General features: G+C 41.5%; 1 protein-coding gene across 3 annotated transcripts in view; it reads left to right on the top strand.

The window, feature by feature from the left end:
• Window positions 1-341: 341 nt before the first annotated feature.
• CCSER1 (coiled-coil serine rich protein 1) overlaps window positions 342-25,547 on the top strand; it is a 708,879-nt gene continuing 683,673 nt past the window's right edge. For all 3 annotated transcript variants that reach the window (XM_040599449.1, XM_040599460.1, XM_040599455.1), the window contains exon 1: window positions 342-572. The gene's annotated coding sequence lies outside the window, so the exon portion shown is untranslated. The remainder of the gene's footprint in view (window positions 573-25,547) is intronic.

Here is a 25,547-nt window from a genome sequence, read left to right as displayed (position 1 = left end):
AACACACCGGGGGGGGGGGGCAGCTCCTCCCGGGGGACTCGGACGTCCCGTGTGTCCCCCCCGGGAGCTGCCCGCCCCGGCCGCCCCCGCGCCCCGTCACCGGGGGCTGCGCCGGCAGGTGGCAGCGCGGCGGGGGGGGCACGCACGGGCGCGGGCACGGAGAGACGCGGGGGCGCGCAGCATTACACACCCGCGCGCACGGGCCGCCCCGCATTACGCCGCGGGCACCCGCGCCCCGCACCGGCACACGCGCGGAAGCGCCGCCCCGGCCCGCCCCCGCCCGCCGCCGCCCGCCCCACACGCCGCCCGCCGCGCACACACACACGCACACGCAGGCACACACGCCCGCCCGGCCGCAGCATGCCCGCCCGCTGCCCGCCCGCCTGACTGCCCGCCCGCCGGCCTGGGGCGCAGCCGCTCCGGACGGATCTGTCACCCCGCGCCGGGGACACGCAGGAACCCAGCCACCCAGCCAGCCAGCGCGGCGGGGGCGGCGCCGCAGGGGGCCAGGCGGGACCCCAGCCCCCGCCGGCGGACGGCGAGCGCCCCGGGCGCTGGCGGAGCCCGGCCAGGTAACGCGTCCCCTCCGGGCGGTGCCGCCGGGCTGAGCTGGCCGGCGCGGCGTGAGGGGCAGCCGGCCCAGGCCGCGGGGCGTGCGGAGCCCGGGGCGGCATGCGGGCGGGCAGGGGTGCCGGCGGTGGAGGCCGCCTCGCCTCCCAGGTGCCGAGGTGACGCGGGCGGGTGTCGCCCCGGGGCGCGGGCGGCCCCCCCAGCCTGGCCTCGCCTTCCCTCCGGCGGGGCGGCGGCTGCCGGCTGCCCTGCGCCGACCCGCGGCGGCGGCGGAGGGTCGGGGCTGCCGGTGCCGCAGCTCCGCGCTGATCCCCGGCAGCCGCGCTCCGGTAGCGGCGGGGATTAGCGAGGGCGGCCGGGCAGCGGGGGGCGAGGGGGGGGGGGGGGGTACGGCACACACGACACCGGCGCTGGCGCCTTTGTGGCGGGGCGGGCACGGGCTCGGCGCCCGCAGGTGTCACCCGGGGCAGGGGCAGCGCCCCGGGGGCCGCGGTGCAGGAGGGGGCGGCCCGGGGGCGCTGCGGGGCCGGCGGGCGCGGCCTGGGGCGCAGCGGGGGGAGCCTGTGCCGCGGCGGCTGCACCTCGGGCGGGGAGCCTGCTCCGGCCTCGCTGCCGCAGGTGAAGGGGAGAAAGATCAGGTGCTGCTTTTTTTTTTTTTTTTTTCTCCTTGCCTTTTTTTTTTTTTTTCCTTGTTTGTTTTTGGCGTGTCCGCCCCGCGCTGATGAAGCATCCTGCAGCGAAGCTGTGGGGATGACACGGAGGAGCGGCTCGGGAGATGTGGGTGGGCAGGGCCGGGGCACTGGCGGCCGTGGGTGGCCTTTGCCGTGGGTTGGGTTTGGAGCCGGAGGCTGGAAGGTGCTGCCTGTGTTTTCCAGCATCGCATGGTATGCTTAAAAAGTGGAGCAGATGGTGATGGTAGTGCTTATTATGGAAAAGGTTTGTGAAAATCCTGTATTTCCTCTAGATAGTTTTCATGTTGCTTCTCCTGGCTGAAAGAGGCTGGCTTTCACTCTTGGCAAGGAAAAGAATGTTGCTGAGAGTTGTCTTGCAAAGGAACTGGGTGGTTCTGCTTTTCCACAGGGAAGGGACACCTCCACCCCCCCTCAGCTTCATGTTTGTCTCGTCTTTGAAATCGGCAGCAGTAAGTGTCTTGGCATAGAGAGAAACGGCAGTTCGTTTTATTTTTTATTGCATACCTTTATAGTTGTATGTAACTAGAGGGGAGACTCAGAATCTCCTCTTATCCTTTTCTACGCCAGATGTGTTTTTCTATCTGGTATATATTGCACTTGAAGTGTTAAACTCTCAGGGGGCGCGGAGGTGGGGATGTGAGGCAAGGTCTACTAGTTACTTCAAACAATTCTCTTTGCTCATACTTAAGAAGGAGAGAAAGGAGCATGTTGTAAAAGCAGCTGAGGAATATATAAAAGTGAAATATTAATGAACTGGAAAAGCTCAGATAGCAAAGACATTGCGCCTAATCATTCAGGAGGGTTCTTGTCCTCTTTACAACTCCTTGTTGTATGTGTGTCTGTAGTACAAATGCAGTTGGTGTGAAGGACAGCGATGTTTGTATTTATCTAGCTAGAAATAGTACGTACAATTTTCTTGCGTTGATCATCTCTGCACCAGTTTGCTTTAGCCATGAATTTTGAGGCTGCTGCAGGACAGGGAATTATTGCAGAAACAGTAAAAAATATTTCAAGAATTTTTTCTTAGAAATGGAAATGGGAAGGGCTGTCTCAGACCTGGAATAACCCAGAGGAATGACTAGCCTTAGAAAGTCCTCTTGGAAACATGATGATGACAACTCTTTTTACCCTGATGTTACTATTAATCTCTAGCATACCAAATGGAGAGCAACGTCCCCTAAATAGGCAGCACTGTCTCAGGAGAAGGTAATGCATGTCTGTCCAGGATCTGCCTAAAGTGCATCATACAAACAAGGATACATTCTGCAAGTTGTGGTTCCTTTAACCCTTGGAGTCCAGCGTGCAATGGTCCCTGTCATCTGAAGAACTTCCCCAGTTCAGCTTGTGGGTATACTAAGCGCAGCAGCTTTCGGCAGCAGTTTGGCGAGGGAATTTAAAGTGGGAAAGTTGTCTGTCAGCCAGCCCACAGGGTGAAGTCCTGTAGCCCTGGCTATAGTTCCTGGCAGGACTTTTTGGAATAGCTGGTGCACACTGGCTCAAGCAAGGCCTGCCTTCTGGAGACCTTGGTGCAGGCCTGAGTAGGGCGATAGACATGGGGAGCTGTACCAGAAGGAGGACCTGGAACAGCACATAGGGTATGTACCATGCCTGGGTTACAGCAGACAGTGTTTAGTATTTCAGTCTGTTAGTCACAGGAGATGCTGAAAAAGCATCTTGTATCCTCAGCTATAAGCATGTGGCTGTATGAGAGCATGATCTCGCATGCTGCGTAAGCTGTGTGTGGTTGAATTTCTCCTTCTTGATTCAAGCCGAATGCCTCACATAAGCCTTTGTAGTTAGTAGCTGGACGTTGAACAACTTAAAATAAATTTGGCAATGTTCTCGTTTGCTAGATAGACTGTTCCGTAAATTGCAAGAGAGAGGTGGTGATGTTGCTTCATCTGGACAAATTCCCACTCCTTCATGGAGGTTTGTGGAAGATACCGTGGCTTTGTTGGATTCGCCCATCTGGAATATTTGGAAGGTCAGAATTGCATAAGGTCAATGTATAGGTTTTAGGTGCTGTTGCAAATTGCGCAGATACCAGTCACTGAGAAATGTATTTTGTCAAAATAAACTTAATGGTGGATTTTGAAAAGCATAACAAATCTACACATTCTGGGTACATGACATTTTCCTAGAGTTTAAGTTCCTGGATTTTCACTGTACTTCTGGAGGTGTCCTAATGCAAGGAGCGTGTTCATTTACTAGGTGTTACAGACCTTTGAGGCAAAGTAAAAAGTGAAAGCTGCACAGTTGTTTTTCTGAGGTTAGTACAAGCAAAGCATGAGATGAAATAGCATTTGTGTGTCGGTGAAAGTATTAATGGAGAAGAAACCTTATAGACACTTCAAGTCAAATTAATAAGCAGTGCAGTTTATTTTTGGAATAACTACCAGCTTGTTAGGGAGAAGAACTGAACTATATCCTCTATCTTGCAGAAGTTACTGCTTGTTATAAGATTAAGTGCCTCAGGTCTTCCCCTTGCAAGTAGTTGTGCTGCATTTCGAGAGGCTCATCACAGGAGGGGGAAACAAAAGGAAATGTATTCATAAATAATGGCACGGAGAGGCTGAGTTTGTTTCCTGAGAAATGACTATGCAGCTTCATCAGGTTTTTCTCTCATTATTGCATTTATTTGGCAGCTTTCTGCAATGACAGTAAACTGGGTTATCTTGATAAAGTAAATATGCTTTTTATTAGATCTTAGTTATTGAATGTGCTGGCTGTGTGAGGTGGCATGTAAAATACAGAACTTGGAAGCACTTAAAATGTGAAGTGTGATTTGTACCGGTAACATTTCATGTATATTTCTATGCTTCAGCAAAGGCCTCTAACTTTTGAGATTATGGAAGATGCAGCTATATATTTTGCATGCAATTGTATTAAACCTCTGTAGCTGTTTGGCAGTTAAACATGTGGTTACTTACTGCTTTTCAACTTGGTCTCACTGCAGTTACACGGACAGTGTAGATACTGTGTAGATGATATGAACTCACACACTCTGTGACTGAAGACTGTAGTATCATTTGTAGTATCATTTCTCCACTGTATGGCAACAAAATGTTAATGTTTCCTACAAAGTCTGCTGCTTTTACCTGAAATATGATCTGTGTTGTACAGAATAGTTTTAAAATGAAATAAAATAGCGTAAGGGACAAGAAACCACGGGCAAGAAATAAGTTAAAGCAAAAAAGTCCTGGGTATGGAAGAAGCCACAAGATTTTAAAATGTGCACTACAGTCTGCGTGCTTTTTGTAATTCTGTGCATACACACAAAAAGACCCCCAACACACTACTGAGGTGTGTTGTAAGAGCTGAGCGATGATGTTTTTCTATCCAAGTGTTCTAAGTTGAGTATAGCTGGTGCTATTTTTTTGCCCTGATTATTACTGTGAAAGCCTCTGTGAGTATTGAGGTGTGAATGTGTAATTATTTTTTTCCTGGATTGAAGCAGTGCTTGCATCGAAGTCACACCGTTGATTTGCGGTAGAGAAAAGACAGTTAAACTGGAATATGCATCTCAAGTCCCAGAGTCTTATCTTAATGACCTAACTGTGTTAGTACAGCTTTTTTTGATAATTTGGCATAGATATGGAAACTTCCTACAGAGCCAGTTGCACGATTTGGGTGTAAAGTTATGCAGCATTTTCTCCCTTAAGACTAATTACTAGCGGATTATTCAGTCTAAGAGAAGAAGTTTTTCCTGGACTTTATTTTTGTTGTTAAGTTTGAAATAAGTAGTTCAGCACTCCTAGAATGTAATGACACTTTTACATTATTTAAGGAAATACCACTTAATTTTTTATAATGCTCTAGTGTATCAGGAATTTGAGATCCAGCTCAGTAATGCTTCTGAGGGTCACAGCTGTTTTCCAGTGTGAGGAACTGGTTCTGACAGACTGACAGGAAGCTTTAAAATATACTCTTTGCCGATATGCTTTGGTAATGCAAATCATTGCTTCTGAAAATATATTGGTTAGTTCCTAGAGCGTTTGCAGCTCTGCCTTTCATCTTTGTTTTTTGCATCTCTTACTCTTGTTTTTGGGCCTCTTTCCTGCTCCTTCTTTGATGTGCTATCGTGATGTGATCTTTTCCAATGTTTTAATGTAAAAATAGCAGCTCTCAAGTAAGTTATTGATTTTGTATAGCACAGTGAGATTTGGATTTGGGTGAGAGCACAGAAATATTCAACAGGTTCCTTACCTGTATATTGCTTGTGACACAGTCTAAACCTTGTCATTTGAAGCAGAACCTGTGAAGCAATGACATCTGTGCAACTGCACCTTCCAGTGGTGTTAACCCGTCATTGTTAGCCATGCCAGCAAAGTCTCAGACCCTGAGAGAGATGGTGTTGCCTCCAGCGGGTATGTGGTAGGAGGGGTGTGCAGTGTGCTAAGGTCACCAGCTTCGGCCACCTCTGGCAGTAAGCAAATACAGCAGCATTTGGTACTTCGTATTTTGTTCTCTGTACTAGATAGCAGTTCCAAATTCTGCGGTGTCTTCTAGCTATATTTAGTGTAGTGCCAGTCTTGGGGGGTGTATTTCTGAAGTGTTCTGGATCATATGTTTGTTTATTGTTTTATTTAGTGTTTTTTACTATATGGCTGGTGAGGAGAGAGGAGAAGAGCAAAGCTTTGATCAATTCTTGGAGAAGTTTTGGCCATTTAAGCAGGTGGCAGAACTGCTATGAATTTGAATAGGAACCTTGGTGACTGTATTAACAGATTTTATAACTTTAAAATACGCAGGCTGAATTCTTGATGACCAACTGAACGTGTAGTGCAAGTCCAGTGGAAATAGCATAATGGTCCTACCAAAAATCAGATTGCCTTTCATTTTTATTGTCACCATACTTTAGTCTGTTCAAGAAAAATAATATTTATTCTGCTGTTAAAACAGAAGCTTTAAATAAGAACCTAATCTATGTATTGGAAGGATGAAAGTGCTAACAAGCTGATTTCATCTGCAATTTTCAGAAATATCAATAAACTGCCTTGGTAAGCAGATTCTTCCAATCATAAGTTAGTTTTTTTCTCTAGATGTTGCTGAAGGGAGGTGACTGGCAGAAAATGGCATTAGGCTAAATGATGTGGCTTTCTCCTTGTTTATTTGGAGTGATGCTGCAAGTCAGTGTACGTTCTTTTAAGATTCACAGACCTCTCAGATACCTTGAGAGCGGATCATGCCTTCAGCTGTGAGTGCAAGGTATCAGTTGTGCTGTTTTGCTTAACCCCAGCCAGCAACCAAACACCACACTGCTGCTTGCTCCCACCACAGTGGGATGGGGAAGAGGATTGAAAGAGTAAAAGTGAGAAAACTTGTGGGCTGAGAAAAAGGCAGTTTAATAGGTAAAGCAAAAGCTGAGTGCACAAGCAAAGCGAAACAAGGCATTCATTCCCCACTCCCCATGGGCAGGCAGGTGTTCGGCCATCCGCAGGAAGGCCGGGATCAGTCACGTGTAATGGTGCCTTGGGAAGACAAATGCTGTAACGCCGAACGTCCTGGACCCCCATCCTTCTTCCTCCAGCTTATATACTCGGTGTGACATTCTGTGGTATGGAATATCCCTTTGGCCAGTTCGGGCCAGCTGCCCTGGCTGTGTCCCCTCCCAGTTTCCAAGAAACTGAAAAGCCCTTGGCTGGGTCTGACCCTCACCCAGCAGCAACCAAACCCACCCGTGTGCTGCCAGCAGTGTTCTCACACCGAACCCAAACCACAGCACTGCACCAGCTACCGAGGAGAAAATTAACCCTATCCCAGCTGAAACAGCACAGGTGCTTAAAATTACAAAGTAGCTATAGACAGTAAATATCCATACATATTAAATTTTTAATATTTTTGATGCTTTAAACAATTATTATTTGGGACACACAGTGTCTCTAAGAAATGGCATTTACAAATTCATACCATGCAACACAAATGTTAGTTTCGGTGGGCATGTAGAAATGTAAAAGCTGCAGTAATATCACTTGTTGCATGACTACTTGGCTGTTTGAGGAAAAAAAATATATAGTATATGAAGGCGAGCCTGTATGTCTTCCAGAGGCAGTCTGTGAAGGCATTCTAATTATTCCACCTGTGTTCCTTCTGGTAGAGGTTAATGAGCTGCCAAGGATCCTGTGGTGGGAGAGCCATGTAGGTATCTTCTATTGTCTTTTGGCTTTGCTGTTTCCCCAACATGAAAGTAGATGCGCTATAAGGAGCGTGACAGCAGGTTCTGCCCTCAGTGTGAGCAGCAAAATAATGCGGTTTTTTTTTGTGTGAATTCTCTACTGTTTTGTAGCTATAGTTAGTGTGGTGATTATACTGTGGGTAGAAGATGCAAGCATCCTAACTTGTTAATGTTTTGAACCCTTTTTTTTAATGTAGCAGCTATAAGCTGTGTGAGAAATGTTGACCCCGTAAGCCAGTGGCAAAACTGATACTGACTTTAATGAAGCCTTGAGTATACCCTGAAATAATAATTTAGTGTCTGTTACTTTGCTTTGTACAGCATTTACTTTTGTCAAGGACTAATTTTCAAAAGTTACTGAGCATGTACTGTTTTGATGTTTTTTTTCTATCATTAAATTCTTATTACCGCTAAAAATTAGGTTATCAGCATTTTTCTTACACTGAATTGGGAGTCCAGAAGACTAGGAGTAGGAATTTTACAGTGGTCAAGACACTGCAAATAGAACTGGTAGGAATAAATTCACTATGTCTGAAAATAAAGTGTTCTCTGCCTATAGGCACCTATTCTGAACTACTATTAGGTGGGAAACAAGGCATTTCAGGTTTTTATGAAGTCCAGCTGGAGCGGAGGTTAAAAAGACCAGGGATGTTAAAATGATTACCTGGATTTTAAACTTTCAGACGTTGATGAATAATGGGAAAGTATAAGGAAGAATATAAGGTTTGGAAAAACTGTTTCAAAATAAAATTGAGAAGAAAGTTGCAGAAAACATGCATATGGAGTGGATGAGGAGGAAGTGAAAGGAATATAGAGAAATCAGTTTGTCAGCTGTTAAGTTGACACCACAAATGGATTCTTTTTATCTGCTAATCTTTATTTTATAGCTAAACTCTGGGGCATCTGCTCAGATGGGGAAGAAAAAGACGCAGAGGAGGGGTGGTGGGAAATGAAAGAGAAGTCAGCTGTTATGTTCTCCCAGCTCTGTGCCTTTGTTCTGCTCTACCACAAAAAGGCTGTTAGAAGAAATTCAGGGATTAGTCACATTAGGCATGAGGTAATCTCTATCCTCTCTAAGCCTTCCTCTTAACACCCTGATCTTGGTCAAATATGGTTTTGGTGGCTGACGTGTCTGTGGCAGGGTCTCAGCAAATTTCACACCAGTTTGTAGTACTTGCTCATTGCTGTTAATAAGGGAGGAACATGCGATCGTCTGTTAATGATAGGGTTTGTTGTAGGCTGAACTTTTAACAGGCCGAAATCAGAACCAGAAGCTAAAAGGCTGTTTTAGACTGTCACATCTGCAGCTGTGCTACACTTGTGTGTATTTTTAATGTACAGAAAAGTTAGTTTGAACTTTTTTCGTTTAGTGCTTGACACAAGCTGAGAGCATGCAGGTGCCTTATGTGGCGTAGCTAAAGGCCTAATAACTTGATTATGCATCTGCATCTTTGTGAAGAGATGCATATAATTTATACCTGTAACGGTTTCAAATCAAGAGTGTTAGCAGATGAAGAGAACTAGGGCATTACTGAGACTTGAATGAAGTTTTTAGCTAACCCATTCTGTGAGTTGCTTACAGGGAGAAGTAATATTCCCTAGACATTGTAGGGATTAATTTTCTGGGGTAAATACTACATACATACATACATACGTATACATATATATATATATAAAAATAAAACAAATATTCTTGTGAAAGTCAGAATGGGAGCTGTGGTGCTTTCAGTGGAAGTTTACACTCTATTCTAGATGTGGAATAGTGAATCGTTCAGAAAAAATATATTTTTCATTTCATTGTCTAGTACAGTAAAATCCAAACATAAATTCATAGACTTAAAAATCTGTTCTGAGATCTCTAAATGCTTAATAACCGGGGAGAGAAAATAACAAAACAAAAAAATACTACTCATCCTGGTTTTATGGAGTTTAATACGTTGTAGGCAAGCTGTTTCTGAAAGCTGTGTAGTAGCAATACACACAGTATTTGTAGCCTTAGTTTAAGAGGGCCTTAGGCTGATACTATTCATGGAAGAAGGTAAGCAAGAAGTTACCATTGAAAAAGGGTGTGAGATTTTTAGAGCTTCTAATTTCTCATGCTTTTATTTGAAATTGATTGAGATTCTACAGTTGTAGCTATTTTATTGTGATTCTTTATGCTTTGAAAATAGTTAAGGGAAAAATATGTATAAAAGGAAGCTATCTTTTCTCATGTCAGTGATTCTTTTTTCCTTATAGTTTGCAATTGCCCAGGACAATGCATGTGACTTCCAAAATGCTGAAGATGAACACCAGAGAAATCGTAAAACACTTACACAGCACTTTATGCAGCATTTTCTAAATATAGGCTATGTCCTTGTCATAAAGAGTTTGTATAGTTAAAATAAAACAAGACTTGACTTGACATGGAACAGCTTGAGAGAGGCATGAGAACTATTGGTGAGGAACTGTAAGGAACTGAACAACTGTTTCAAGATAAGGATAAAGATACAGGAGTTTGAACTCCTTTTGTTGCTCAGGTTTTTATTACTAGTTTTTAGGAACCACTGCTTATTTCTAATTTAGACAGTAAAAGCAGCAACTATATGAAATCTATGGAGGTTTTTTTGAGTAATAAATAATGAAGGAATTAAAAGCGGTTTGCAAATGTATGCCTGTGGGTCTAGATCCTCAGCTAGTGTTATAGCATTGCTTCCTTCCGTGGAGCCAAGTGCACCTATTGCTTGTAGCTCCTGTTTGGCTTTGTATTTGTTAGGCTGAACAGCGACTGCCCGCGGCTGAATGAAGGAAGGATGGAGTAGGCAGGCAATGCAATAGCTTATGAACTACAGTGCCTTTGCACCTCTCGCTTGTTACATGGTTGGTTCTCCTCTGTTCCTCTTGAAACTGGTTTTCTGTCCTGGAAGTTAAACATGAAGCTTGCAAACCTTTGGTAAATTGTGTTGTTCGGAGGATAGATGAAAGCACAGTATGGTGACAATAGCTTATCCTGATTTCCTATGGGAACGATATTTGCTATCCTAATGTCCTGGTATATTGTTTGTATATTAATCTGCACCAGATACTTTTGAACTTGTTCATTGCTTTCAGCAATATTTGACAAAAGAATGGAAGTCTTAAAATTTAATTAAAGAATTAATAAGTTTTGAGAAATTGGAGGGTGCGGAGAGAGGGAGAGAGAGACTCATGTAAGTTCTGAAGCTGAGAGAAAAGCTGCCTGGTGAGCTCATTCTATGATTAGCATCAAAGAGTCAGCCTGGCAGAGGCATCTTGTGTGTGTCCTGTCTGCTGGGAGCTTCTTAAGACATTAAAATGAGCTAACCACAATGTGCAAATCTGTAGGTAACTAGACCTTGTTAGATCTGGTGCTTATAATGGTATGTGAGAAAAAAAACCAACTGAGTGGTTTCCTTCAGTTTTTGAATTTTTTTTTTTCTTTTGTTTTTGGTTATTGTGGGGTTTTTTTTGTTTGCTTGGTTTTGGGTTTTTTTGGTGGTCTTCCTCCCTCCCCCTGGGTTATTTTTATATCACCTTTTCCAAAAGCGTAGGATGGAGCACTCATTCAGGGCATTGGATTGACACCTGCCTGATGGGAACTGATTTAAGTCCACATGCTGTATCCATTTACACCAACTGAGGTTTTGGCTTTCTGTTTTTAATACTTGTTTACCTGAAGTCATCAAGGAAGCATGTTGCAGGTGTGCAGTTTGTATTAAACTCGGCTTTTGACTGAAAAGGTAACAGGTATTGTGTTTCAATTAGTCTGTTTTCATTGACATCCAGCAAAACTATGGGTAGAAGCAAAGAAGGCCAGTCGACTTTTTTGTTGTGTAGTGTCAGAAAAGGATGGGGAAAGCCCAAACAAATCCTGTTGTCAAGAAGATCCAGATTAATTGGTTTTGCTTTGAACTAATGCATCTAAGTGCTTGGAAGAACAGAAGCCGTGCCGACATAATCGACTCTGTATTGGGCTGGATATGGTGTAAGTGACGGAAGGAAGGATCCCAGTTACAGATACCCAGCTGAAGATGGGGAAAATAGTAAACTGTGCTCTGTTGCCATTCAACATCTCCCTGATACCTCTGGTTTAAGGAGGTGTGTTAAAAGAAGTAGGAGAAAACTTTGGATAGAGGCATCTCTTTTTCTGTACAATAGCAAAACTCTTACCAATTAGTAGAGAATAAGAAATACAAATATTTGTATTCAAATAGTGTGCATTCCTACCAAAGTGTTTTAGGTGGTTTGTTGCTCTAGTAGAAAATGAGCTTAGAAATAAAGCAAGGGAGTCTTTGTGTCAGGAGAAGCTTAACAGGCACATGGAAGGGTAAGTTTCAGTACTCCAGTCTTTATGCTAAGATTTAGAAAGCATGTTACGTTTCTGAACTGTAGCTGATCACAGTTTATAGTGGAGAACATAAAGAATAAATATTAGAGTGAGTGGGGAAAAAATGATCTGGTGTGAGTGTTTGGCACAGTAATAACAGCAAAAAACTCCTTGTGTGTGTTTATTTTAGAAAACAGTTTGGGCAGGGCACTACAGCGATTATTCAAGAGCATGTTTACATATAAAATGAATTTGGTTTGCTGTGTCAGACAGATGTGCATTGCTGTGTTCCTGTAATGAAAAACATCTTACTGACCTTGTGTGCAGAAAATGCACCTGTTAATTGGAATTAAAATTTCAGCTAGAACTGGTAGGCTGGGTGCAACAGAATGACTCAAGGGTGAAGTATTCTTTTTAAAGCTGGGATTCTTGCGTTGGCACTGTGGTAGTTTTGCCTTTGTTCATGTTAGTTGTGCTTCAGTCTGTGCTGATTGCGCTTCAGTTGTGCTCTGGTTACTGTATATGTGTATTATTAGAAAGACCTTTTGTAATTTATCAATTATGAATGAATGTTATTCAGGAAAGTAGTTTCATGGGCTACTTTATTATCTTGAATACTGCCGACCTATAATACTTAGGGGTTTACCAGAGGGATTTAATGAATCTGTGACAATAGAAACAATTATAGGAGTGGTGGAAAGAATCCTTGAATGTATTATTTTTATTTCCCTGGAGTTATCTTCACATATCAAAGTAAATTAACGAGAATATGCTGCTTGGATGTCTTCTGGATTCCCAAGTCAAAAGCTATTATGAACAAAATGTGATTCTTTTTATTCCCTGTCCTACAATCCTTACTCAAAATACGCTTCTAGTGAAGTCAATATTACTGCACAAAATTACATTCTACATACATTCATGGTATTAAGGGAAAGATGCCAGTCACTGCAATATGTATAGGTGAAATTACTTCAGGAGATATTTTGCCATGAATATGTGGGATTTTCTTTCTCTGTTAACCAGATTTTTGACACTAGTTCATCAATGCATGAAGAATGAACAGGTGTTTTTCCTGTAATGCATGCTAGGTCAGAGCCTGTCATATTATTCTGGGAAGATTTTTATAAAGGGTGCAATGTTTTGTCACGAATCTAGTTTTCAAAATCAATTGAAGATCCGTGGAGTCGTGTGCTGTACTAGAATGGTGCGTTTGTGTACCTTACTTTGTCCATTTAATGCCCTGAGGGTTTTTTCTACTGAGTGGCATTTACTGGAGAGGTCAGATTTGATGGAAATTGAAATGGTATCCTGTCTGGAGATGAAACCGAATATATTTTGTATTTGTTTATTTGTCTTGGAGTAGATGCATACAGAGATGAATTTCAGTGTAATCCTCAAACTGTTTACTGTGTTGTGCTAATCTCTACAGCTACATCTGATTACAAAAGAAAGGCAGACCACTGGTAGGCTTTAAAAGTTTCTGCCATCTGTCCTGGTGCTTACCCTTCATTCACTGTAAGGATATATTGCGAGCAGCTTGATAGACTCCCCGTGTATTGCAGCCTTTTATGCTGTTTTTACCTTCTGTCTCTCTTTCAGGCTCTGTCAGTTCAAATGGAGCAGCATGAGAGTCTTCTGTTTCACCAGAACAATGCAGATCCTCAGATCCTTTGCTTTGGTTGCTCAGCCTAGCAGCTTTGGATTTGGGACCTTCTTTTTATGCTGTACCTGGAACAACAGCTTGCATAATGATGTTTTCACAAGGAACAGGTCTCCTAGGTCTGCTCCAGTGAGAGGAACTGTGTGCCTTCCAGCTTGTTCATCCTTGGGATCTTAGTGCTCATGGGCTGGTTTTAACCCTGCATGCCTTGTTAGCTCTGTGTCTCCAAATCCCTACCATGTGAACAACTGTACCCTTTAGCTAGCTTTCTGGATTGTGCTCATCCTTTATCCTCATCTGACACTTCACGGTTTCTATCTGTTGGGGAGATCGTGCTAGATTTGAAACCACAGGAGGAGGGGGGTGGCATATACTTCTAGCAAGACAATAGCTTTTCTGGGAGCTCCTGGACTACTTTGTGGTGTGTATGAGTTGGTGTAAAGGAGTATGATTACTTGTGATTGCTGTGGAGGGACGGGCTGTTGTCTTTTGAAGAGCTAAGGCGCACAATTTCCAACAACGTTTTCCATGCTGAAGTACCTCATTCATCTAAATCACGTCTTGTCAATGTCCTGAATGTAATAAACAGTATGTCATTAAAGCTAGTCATGACCTCTGTGGGCTTTTGAGAAAATACTATCGTTACTGAAAAGCTGGGTTAATCTCTCCCTAAATCCGTAAGTAATTCAGGCTGTTACTGTGATTTCAGCACTCTTCCCTAGAAAGCACAGACCAGGCAAGTGATGGAGATCAAGAAAATAATCTACAGTTACAAAATCTGAGAACTAATCCTTGTATTTTCAAATATTCAATGACTAATTTATTAAAATATTTAAAATATTTGAAGTGTATTTAAAACACCAATTCAGCAACTCTCACTTCTTTGGATTTTTCTCTTCAGTTCTTTCTGGCTCATGATAGAGGTTTCAAGTGTGCCATTATTTCCACCCCCCTTAGGCTGTATTGAAATTAGGTGTTAGTTCAAGACATGAAATTGTTAATGTCACTGCTTGGGTACAGTAAGGCATAGATACTAAAAGATTTTAGATTTCATGGTGAACATTACTTAAAATTAAGTTGTGGATTTACGAGAGAAGGCTGTACTTAATTTGAATTATTCACACAATTTGATGAAAGGAATGTGCTCTTAGAAAATGTAATTATCAGATTTTAAAGATTTTTGGTTTAAAGGATTTTTGCCTACCCAATGTATACAATCTCTAGATCAGTTGTGATGTGAAAAATTGTAAAAAAAAATAAGGTAAATTTTTTTTCATGCTTAAAATAAATTATCGGTGTTTATTAGTTGTCATTGGCTGTGACAAATGAAATAGGGGGTAGCTAGTTTGAAAAAAAGAGTATTTTTATACATGCTGTTCATGCAGTGGGTGTGTAAAATTGAAGCTTCGTGCCAGTGTGCGTGGCGAAGGCTGAAAGTCTGTACGCTTTCAAGGAAATGCAGGACAAGTTTATAGAAGTGAAATCCAATGAGCACTACCAAGCATGCTGAAATGCTGGCATAAAAATGGTAGGACACAGAAGAATAATTTGGGGGGGCAGTATGTTCCTGCTGCAGATAAGATTTTGCTTGTGCCTGAGGCAGGTGTGCGGGCTGGCTGCATCTTAGGAATGGCCACGGAAGGTAAAAGTTCTGCGTTCACAAAATGCATTCTCAGATTACAAGTGTTTACTACAGTTGTGGAAATTAAGAACTGAAACTCTTAGCAAGAGCTAGTTATGTCCGCAGCGCCCAAGATAATGCAAATTGCATGAGCTGATGGTATTATTCTCTGACCTAAGGGAATGCTGCTGATCTTCTTTTTGTTTTTTGAACTTTGATAATCCACTGTCTCATGTGACCAAGCAAGGGAGATCTTGTTTTCTATGTATCAAATGATGGCAACAATTTCTTGGCAGCTGAATTAATTTCAGATTCTGTAACATGACTTCAGGTTAACGTTAGATTTCTCATAGCTAGTGGTATTTTAACCTCTCAACTGTATGCATAGGAAGAAAAAAATCCTCTCTCTGAGGTATTTGTGTTTTAAATTTGATCTCCCCTACTTTCTTACATAGCACGTGTGTGTTACAGTTTGACCCCTTGGCAGATAACGGTGTGAAAAGCACTGTGGCCATGAATACCTTCGCTTCTTTTTTAAAAAAATCAGTTCTTAAACTTTCAGGTTCTACACGAACAAAAAGGTTGTTGGTATATACATAAGAGGAATTTATTTTCAAAGATCTGTGCTGCTTAATAAGATGAATTCACTTGTACAGGGTTCATTTTATAAGCTAAATGAAACATTGCTTGAATAGGAAGCAAAGATTTAGGTCACCCTTAAACTACATGAGAAAAACAGTGACTCACTGAAGTAGTAGGTGACCAATCCCTATTTCATACAAGGAATGGGGCTACAATATGTTTCTGTGGGGGGGAGTACTGAGCAGAAATAAAGGAGGTGGTTTTACTGCTGTATATTTCTTTGGTGAGACGGCTTGCTGGAATGAGTCAGTCTGTTGTTTTACATTGAGAAGTATGATGTTAGCTTGTGGAGAGTTTAAAGAAAATGAGAGAAGCTTATTAAGGAATCAGAAAATGTTTTTTAAAAGGTCTGTGTGTTTTTTTTTTTTTCTTTCTTTTTTTTTAAAGGAAAGGTCTGACTTAACAGGAAAAAAAAAAGGAACTTTATAAATAGAAACAGGCAGGGAAGTGCAAGTGCAGGTAAGAGGAGGCTTCTTGAAATAGGGTGATGTTTAGTTATAGTTTAGTAGTTGGAAGTCCAGGAAGAGCTTCTCTAAAAACTGCAATCTGAATATGAAGGAAGTAATTTGTGTAGACTGTTATACAGGAAGCCTGAAGCGATGCTCATCTCTGTTACTCTGTCCTTAAAATCTGAGAATAATAGAGTTATTCCTGGGATGCACGCTATCACACGGTCAATTTTATTTTAAGATTCTGTGGTGGATGAATTATAAAATTGATTCTTTTTGAAGAGTCTGTAGTCTAGGTATCTTCTGATTAATACTAAAATATTTTCAATATGGAAGCGTTTTTCACTGCTTATGCTGATTACTCTGTCCATTAATTATTTTTTTTTACAGCTTAGAGTAGGAAAATGATCTAGCCTCTTCCATCTTCATTTCCTGCACATTAAGACAGACTTAATAAGAAAGTTGATGGAGAGAGGTTAATTCATTTAATTGGTTTCCATGGGACTTAAAAATAAATATGGATAGAGTTCATTTTCTTGTGGAAGACTCTTTTCTGTAAGCCTATATATTGAATTAAATTTGGTTTACTATCCGTTTGGAGGAACTTATTTTGATATGGCCTAAGGGATAGGATGGCTCAAGTTTATGGGGTATAAAGAGGGATCTGGGACCTGAAAAGTGCTTCCCTCCATCCTTGGCAGCAAATGTCCCCCAGGCCACTGCAGAAGTATCATCAATGTTGTATGCCGGGCTGCATCCAAGAGGAGGTGTTCAGCTGCTAGGTCTGTGATCACTGCTAGAGCAGCTGTTCTGCATCTCCTCCAGGTGACAGGCCAGATGGAAGTGTTCCGTGTGTCCGGTGTGGCCCGCAGGCTGTCCTCTGCGTGGTCCACATGGCTGGATGCTGTTCGTCTCTTCGATGGTAGGCTTGTCCTGCTAGTATAAGTGGGTTTTCTAAACGCTTGCAGTTCTGTTGTGTGAGAGTACACTAAAAGTCTTGCTTTCTTGAGAATGCTAAATGGAAATGATCAGGCATTTTTCTAACTTGGAAACTGAGTGATTATGGGTTTTGCTAATCGGAAACTTATGTTTCTTCCCCCCCTCACCCCTCAGCTATGATTGCAGCTGCTTTCCTTGTTATCTGTTGGCCTTTTGCCTCTTACATCTGTGGACACATGCAGTTACAGCCACTCCCTATCCTACATTAGCAGTCTGTGCCAGGAGAGCCCTCAGAGACCATGGCTTAACTCTGCTTAGGCTTTGCTGCACAACCCTGTTAGACAAAGCTTCACATTGAATTCACATTTTCATTATGAAAACGTGCATCTAATTCGTTCTTTCAGCCAACTGAAATGAAAGATGGGTGGCATCTGTTTAACAAAGTCCATTATCATCTGAAGATTAAAGGGGGAAATATTTTTACTTTCCTATGTCTTCGCGTATTGGCGGAGTATTTCTACAGCAGTTCAATGCTGACTTGGAGTTTTACAGGACACTTTATGCAGCTGATATATGGCTTGAAACTGTTATGAACCTATTTTTGTGTTGATGTTTTTCTTGGACTCTGGCAGATATCTAAATACCTTACCTGTGAATTTGAACTCACACAAAGTGAAAGTGAACTTCACCAGTCTTTAGTCTGAGCTGTCCAAAGACAACGAAGACCCTAATTTAACCAGGTTTCTTGTATAATTCCACTATGATTCTCTGCATTTTTAGGACTTCGGTAGATGATATTTTTTCTTTCTTTCTTGGAAATAGTAGTTCTCCAAAGAAATCTTGGTGCCAAGAGTTATATATACAAACACTTAGACACAAACTGAAAAAAAAGTCTGTAAATAGTTGAGGCGTACCATATGTTGTCCGCCACTTTGCCACAGCTGGATTTTTCAGAAGATTGTTGTGGTAGCATTTCATGGGGTGAAGTGTATGGAGGACATATGGCATGTTTCTTGGCTGACTATGAACTTCTGACTTTCTTGTGTATAGCACAGGCGTGATGGTTTTTTTAGTATAGGTTTTGTGTGTGTATATGTATATATGAGAGAGTTGATTTTATACTACGTTATCATAGAGTATTATCATAAGGTATAATTAGACAAGCTATAATTAAACTACTACTGAGTTATATAGTTTAGGACGATCCATTATTTCCTTTTGGATTGAGGCCATTTCTTTAATGTGGTTTCCATGTCTGTGATTTCTTGTTCTTCAGAATATGATTGAAGAGTCAGCAGACACACACAGCTGATGACATAGTGGGAAGTTCCATATTTTAATGATTTTGAGGGATAACCTGCCCCCTACGCTAACGAAATATGACAAAAATGAAACCACAAAATGCGGCATCTGTGGTGAATCTGAATGTTGGATATCTGGGATGTTGCAAGTAAAAGGTGTGTTCACAGGTTGTCCTTTGTGCATGGCATGTACTGGGATGCCATGTTCCAGTAACTGACTGTAGTGGGAGCACTGGTTGCAGACTGAGAGGCTGGTCATAAGCGTTTTTGTGACTGAAGGGTTTGGATGGGGGTGCCCTGTTATGAGCATTGTCCTTGTTTCTGCCCACTCAGCAGCGGTAGATGTATTCCTGGACCAACTGCTTCGATACCACGATCCGGTTTTAGTTATAGCAAAAGGTACCACCAATGTCCTGAGGATCTTACCTACATCAGAAATAGAAACGTGCCCTTGTGGAAAAAACGTGGACCATGAAAAACGTGGATGATGAGTGATACAGGTAGAGAGGGATAGCAGTAAGGGCCTGTGAGGAGGGAATGGAAGAATCTGGTATCAAGGAGAGTGATGTTTTACGTGTATGTGTGCAGGTTGTGTGCCAGGAGCTTGACAGTGTGTTAGAGGATGACAATAGGACTGCTGCTCTTGAATGATGCTCCTCTTGCCGTGTGGTGGCCGGACAGCTGTAGCTCTCTGGAATGAACCTGTTCAGCTAGGGCCCAGGAGGGTAAAAGTGCTTTTAGAGAAAAGGCAGCAGCACCAGTGTCAGATGGACACTCTGATGGGGAACGTTGTTTTGCTTCTCCTTTTTAATGATTTTTTTTCTGAGCAAACGTAACATACACTGTGTTTGTGCAAATACGCTGTGCAAAATGCACACATTTACATAAGCTTCTATCCTTTTGCATAAATTATTTCTATGATAAAGGTATATGCTGCTGCCTGGTGAAAATTGTTGTGTGATCCATTTGACTAAATTTTTATTAAGAGATTTCTGTAGTAGCAATGATCTTACACATTGGCTTAAATTTCTTTGATTTTTAAAAAATATATTTTTTCCTGTCAACTGTGGTATAAGAAAAAGTAAGGTGGATTAAACCCTAAGAACAAGTATCTGTTCTGCTATGAGAATGTGTAACGCTTTATTGAAACTAATAGCATGTATTTTTCAACTGCGTTAAAACCTTCTCTATCTCCTTACCATAGCAATAACTTTTAGTGCTTACACAGTGCTTGACCTTTCCAAAAGCACTTTACAAATATAAATTATTTGTTTTCTGAGGCTGAAAAAGCTGCAGTTCAGAATGTGGGTGGGAGCAGTGGGGACAGGCAAGCCAGGAGAGCAGAATGTGTTTGCTACACCTCGGTGTCTCCTGTTGCAAAGGCTATCATCAGAGGTGCCAGCCACCTTTTCTTCCCTCTTGATAGGTCTTATCTTGAAGAGTCCACCCTGACTATTTCTTAATGAATCTCTCCTCTGACAATACACAATGAAGTTTTGCCTCCTGTATATACCTTTAGGCCCACTTAGGTTTTCACTGGAAACCAGCTAATGTAGCTGTATTCTCACAGTATGCCTCAAATGAGGACTGATGAGCACTTGTGTGGTGCCTTCCAAATAGTCGTCTCGAGGAGTCGAGGGAAAAGTTGGCATTTCCCTGCTTTACAGATGAGTAAAAAATAAAAGCTTGGAGAAGACAGAACTGGAAATAGCATGTTGGTCTCCTGGCAAATAGCTTCCCTTTAAGTGAATGGATAAGATTGTGTTAATAGGGAAAGCAGAAATGCCTTGGATTATGAAGAAAGATGATTACAGGACTTAAGAGGTGCGATATATGTCACATCCCATGCTTAAGTTGGAGGAAAGGAAAAGCCAATATCCATGCATGTTGAATTGCCTGCACAGTAAGACAGTGCATACGCCTGGGAATTTGCATAGAAAAACAATTGCTACCATTGTTACTTAATTTCCTTAGCAGATTGGTTAGCAATGGCCAAGTAAACTGAGTGCCAACAGCAAAAAATCCACCGTCTCGGACCACACCCGTCGCCATTGCTCCGCACACTTCAGTAGACCAGTGTTGATTTTTGCCAGCAGAGGAACTGGCACAAATCTCTGTTTAAATCCCAGTGTTGTTACCAAGCTCATTAAACTATGCTCCTCCTGAGCACTTAGGAAGCACTGCAACACTTCTTTCCAGTGCTGTCTTTCACTGGTACATCGAAACCAGGACGGCTGCTGTTACAGATTTTCCTCACCTCCAGCTGCCAGTTCTAGGCGTAGCTTTAGTGTTGTGCTCCTCTGCCTTGGGTGAGGTATGATTATAACATGTGCCTTGGCCTCCCGTGCTCCTCTGAGCGTCTGCGGTAGTTGCCTGGACTGCACTTGCCAAGTTTGAGTGCATCTTGTCCCATCCTGGCCAAGGACAGATGTAATTTCCAGTGATCCCACAGGGGTTTGCAGTTGAAAAATCAAATAGGAAAGGGAAGAATGTGTCAAGAAAGGAGGAAAAAGGCAGCTAAAAATCAGGAAAGAAGGTTCATGTTGAAATGTGTCAGACTTTTTTTTTTTTTTTTTTTCTCCTGGTGTAAGGTTAGTATAACCTGGTATAAGTGGTGCAGACATTGTAGAGCAATGTCTGCAACAATTTCAGGAAATGATATTGGCACTTAAAACATAAAAATAAATAAATTGCTTTTTATTGAAAGTCAATTTTTTTGACCTTGTAGAAACAAAAACTTTTGATTTGCTGATGATTATGGTAAATGATTGTTCTGACAAGTCTAACAGACTCAGCTGAGATCCTTTTTTTTTTTTTTTATCATCTTTGTTAGCTAATATGTCCGATACATTATTGCATCTCTTTGCTGTCTTTCCCTGTGCATCTTAGTTAGGGTTTGGACTTTCTATTACAAAGTAAGAACAGAAATATGGGTGGAATTGATCAGGCTGTGGCCTCTTTAATCCAGTGTCCTGCCTTGCAGGGTCAAGAGCGGTAAAGGCTCTAGGAGGAGATGCAGGTGTGACTCCTACCTAGGCATTGCTTTTATTCCTTGCATTTTTGAGATTTCCTAATGCCCTGAGAGTTGATATTTAACAAAGTATTTGGATAGGGTGTTGACGTTAAATACTATAGTCATCAACATTGTCTTCTCTGTAACATTGAACGCGGCTTTGGTTCATGCCAAACTCTACCTTTGTGATGTTAACGGGCCAGGTATCTGTGATCCTTGACACCCCTCCAGAAATAAGAGCTGGGAGCATAAATCACTGTGTTGTAAAATGCCTGCAAATCTGCTGAAATCTCATGGAATTACAGATTTTTATCATCATGTGCAGCATATTGATTACCCTTAAATGGTAGCGGGATATTTTTATTATTTTTTTTAAAATTAAAAAAAAGATGACTAGACTCTAACAGCATAATCTGCATACAGTATCTTCAATGTTGGTTTATTTGGGCTCTTTAAGAGGCAGCCAAGAATGGGTGAATACCTATTGTTAGAGGCACCTTGTTGTAGTAAAAATCATAATTACCTGGAAAGCTAATGTATACGCACAGCTTAGTTCTAAGTAAAAGCTCACTTTGTCTTTTAGATTTTAATTTCAGTACACATCTTCGCTTAATTATGCTCTCTGCTTCTTTTCAAGTCCTATCCATTTTTGTGTGTGCAGTTAAATATGATAATATATACTAATGTTTAGGATTTTTTTGAAAATGGGGCTGAAGCAGCTAATACTTCCTTTTCCTGTAAAAGACCAGTCTGAATAGATGTAATTAAATGCCCACTTTGTCACCTCAGCAGGCAGCAATTCCACTCTTGTTCTAGGGTCTCATTGCACTGTGTCTGGTGACACTCGGCTAATACGTTATCTGAATGTTTTCTCTGAACTGATCAGTGGTGAAGTTCTTAAGTTGATATGTAATTGCTAAGTTAATGCATTGTGTATATGAAAACCAGCAATTCAGTATCACACATAGGCCTATACTTTCAGTAGTTTTTTTACAGAGAAACAACTCTGCCGTGTTTTCTACTCATACTGAAAAACTTATTTTGGAAACACAGGATTATCTTTTCATTTTCTTGGCAGCTTAGATCTTGCAAGAATGGTAAATCCTGTGATCAGAACAGAAAGTCTGAAGTTTTTTGAAAATTGAAAAGGTCCTGATTGCTGCTTATTAAAAAAGCTGGATTTCCATGTTAGTTAACAGGATTTTTTTTTTTTTTTCAAGTGATATAATGCTGAGATCTCTTAATTACAAGCACAAGGTTTTTAGTCATCTGAATATCAGGTCTGATTTGGTTGTACAATTTTTTAGAAAATTATCAAAGTAGTATTGTGAACAGTAGCCCTAGCAGCTTTTCCGAGGTTAAGACATCTGTGCAACCTAAAAAGTATATTCCAGAATAGTAGAGTGTTAGAGATCTCAAAAAACATGCTTGGGTAGTTGTGTGTGTGCAAATACAGAATACAGTTATGCTTTCTGGTATCTAAGTAGTCATGGTGCTGACCACTGGTCAGTCAGGGGTCACTTGGAACACCTCATGAAGTGGGAAGACTGATAATGGATAGAATTTTAATCTCAAATTTAGGCTGGTATCAGCCTGCAATAACTCTGCCAAGGACAGTAGAGTTATTCTATGTTTGTATCCAAATAGGTGATTATCCAATCAGTTGAATGAAAGAAGAAGACTAGAAACCATTGAACTGAAAGATGCTTGGCTTTAATAAGAATGTTGTTGAATTCCATGTTACATAATCAAAACTGAATGACTATAGAAAGACAAGTGATGGGAAGAGCCTGTTTTTTCTACCCATCTGGATGTTGCTGTCAGTATAATGCCGAGATAGGTGTTTTTCATCTGTATTAGAACATTCTTCGTGGAAGTATCGATCATAAATGCTGTATACCCAAGCAATTTTTGCAGTTTAAATTGTCGTGTATTGTGTCAGCCAGGAAATGTCACAGCAGACTGCCTGCTGGAGGCCGGAGAGTTAAATATTGCAGTTGGATTCTAACATGGCCAGATAATTTAATAACCATAACAGCATTAGTAGTTACGCAGGCTGAGGTAAAGGTTATCATGCTTTGCTCTGTAAACTCATTGCTGTGGGGACCTGTGGTGCTGCTTCCCTCTTCTACTAGCTTTAGAAGGCACAAGAGCTTGTGGCATGAAAGGGATAAAAAGGTTTTCTTGTGGTTGAATCATCTTTATAAAAAGAGAGAGAGTGGACTTTAAAGGTCCGGTGATCCCAGCTTCTGTAGTGAATGTTGCATCACTTCATCTATACCGATGAGGTGCTTGCAACGCAGAGGTGTTACATGAGGGTTGGCGCAGCGCCTTGGGCAGATGCAGTGCTGTGCCTGACTGTATTGCCAAAAACATTATTAAGGTAGAGTAACAGGGGCAGCTTTGTATGAGTTATAGAATTTAGAAGTGGATTAGGTACTCTTAATCTCTGTGTCAGTACAGACGGATACCTTGATAGGGAGAGTCTGGTAAGCTTTTGGGAAAAGATGTGTAGAACTGCCATATTGAGACTATTACAAGAGCTAATCAGAGCTGAACAGCTTTAATCTGTTTGTTTACTACTGAAAGAGTACGCATAAGGAAACATGGAATAAAAATAGAGTTTAAAAGTGAGTAAAATGTTTCTTGTTTGTTGATTTAGCATACTTTTTGTAATAAAATCTGCAGTCAATTAGTGATGTGAGAGAAGGCGGCAAAGTACATGAGCCAGATAAGTCAATTAGGAAAAAAAAAATCTGCTTCTTTACTATCTGTTTATTCAGGACTGGCTGCAATTTCAAGTATGCTCTCTGTTGATCTGGACTTTATAAACAAATATTGAACAGAAGGTACTGTGTTTTTTTGAGAGATTATTATCTGATGCTTGAACACACTGATTCAGCAGGTGAAATGTATTATACTCTGATAGCCAGTCTGTGTATAGAAATTTCATTTTACTTAGAATTTTTAACACTGACTGGGGAGCTGTTAGCCTAAAATATGATTACCTTGCCACTCAAAATACTTGTTCTCCTAGTTTGTTTCCCTCTTTATATTACATAGCTACTTTTTTTCCCACATTTTGTTGGAAATCTATTTCCTTGGTTACATTTCCATTTTTCTCCTCCATTTTCCTAATCAACAGGGAGGTGAAGGAACATTGGAAATGTTGAATTATTGTTTCCTGTATGTTGTCCTTGCAGTAAGATCAGACATGGGGTTTCTTACTAGAACCAAGGAAAACAACCACCCCAAAAACGTACCTGTGTGTTGTCTCAAGCCGTTTAGAGTTGAACTTTATCCCTCGTTGTATATTGAACTGGAAAATTAGAACTTGCATAGGCTGAGATGTTTTATGAGTACAATACCCCAACTTCTGTGGGCTATTGTTCTGATCAGAGCAGTACATACATGTGTCTTAACCATTTGGTGTAGTGGGGTTACAGGCATCTACTTAACATCACTCACTGTCATGATCAACAGATACTTCAAGGAGACTTGGTGTGTAAGATAAGGTTCATGCTGTACACGTTTAATGGGTAAGAGAAGACAAAATGTGCTTAGTGTTTTTGTTTTATTTTACAAAAAAAAATTGTAGAGGATTGTAGAGGACTTAGTGTTTTTTTTATGCCCCCATTTTTGCACCTTTTTCAATCCTGTAGTGTCCCCCCCCCCCCAATAGTCACAAAAGCTAGGGATGTGCAGATGCCTTAAGCCTGCCAATAACAGGGATTCCCTCCCTGCTTCTCAACCTCAATCTGCAGAGCAGAAAACAATCCCCTCATCTAATTGAATATCTAAGTCCTTTTTCATGCTGGAGGTTACTGTAATTCTTGTGTACTGAAATTGGTCTAGCGGTCTGTTATGGGATGCAGTAAATGACTCCCTATGTAGCTATGATGGATCTCTTGGAGAGGATGTAGTTTGCCTGGTGCCACTGTGAAATGTCAGGAACCATGCAAAGAAATTAGGGTTTCAGCAAGGATTTTTACCTAAGTCTTCGAAATTGCAGAGACCTTTTAAATCTGATTGCTTAGATTAGAGGCATGGAAGACAGAAGGAATGCTTAGTTTTGAATGTGGCTGCACTGGTACACATCAGTCCTCCAATAATACAAACATTTACACTTTTACTTTCTTTGGTTTGTGAAAACTTGTTACA

Source organism: Falco naumanni, chromosome 1 (genome assembly GCF_017639655.2).
Source record: "Falco naumanni isolate bFalNau1 chromosome 1, bFalNau1.pat, whole genome shotgun sequence".
In the NCBI taxonomy this organism is placed as follows: domain Eukaryota; kingdom Metazoa; phylum Chordata; class Aves; order Falconiformes; family Falconidae; genus Falco; species Falco naumanni.
The sequence above is the reverse complement of the archived record's forward strand: the minus strand, read 5'-3'. Positions and strand labels throughout refer to the sequence as shown.